Here is a 581-nt window from a genome sequence, read left to right as displayed (position 1 = left end):
GAAATGACTCATCTGGAACTGAAAATATGGATGGAGGACAACAGAGCTGCTTCATGGAAGAACAACCTCAGCTTAGCCTGTTAGTCAATTTTAGAAATATTGCCGGTAAGCGAATATTTAATGTGGTGCTAGCTGAGAGTCATTTTCATCACATTTTTATAGCTAACAAACCTTGCAATACCGATACGAGACGGTGAATCATAATTTACAAGGTTTGACCAAAATAGCTATAATCTTTCACCAAAACGTAAGATGACTTAAAACTGCAACATAAAAGGTGGTGGGCAATACGCATATCTTCAAGGATTGCTAGGCCTTTCACTGACTGCCACTTACTTCATCACTGATGGAATGAGTGACTGGTCATACAAAAAATCAACCAAGGCTTCAACCAGATAACAGTAACTGCTTTGTAAACTTAGATGAGATGTAGCAGATTTCCTTCAGGTTCGNTGGATAAGAGGAAGATGTATGGATGGATGATGGGTGGATGTATGGATGGACGGTAGGAATGTACGATATAGCAAAAAAATTCATATCACGATATAATTATGATGGGTGGCGGTAACGATATATATCAT

The sequence above is a fragment of the Austrofundulus limnaeus genome, unplaced genomic scaffold (assembly GCF_001266775.1).
Source record: "Austrofundulus limnaeus strain Quisiro unplaced genomic scaffold, Austrofundulus_limnaeus-1.0 Scaffold668, whole genome shotgun sequence".
NCBI classification, from domain to species: Eukaryota; Metazoa; Chordata; class Actinopteri; order Cyprinodontiformes; family Rivulidae; genus Austrofundulus; species Austrofundulus limnaeus.
This window is presented reverse-complemented; position numbering follows the sequence as displayed.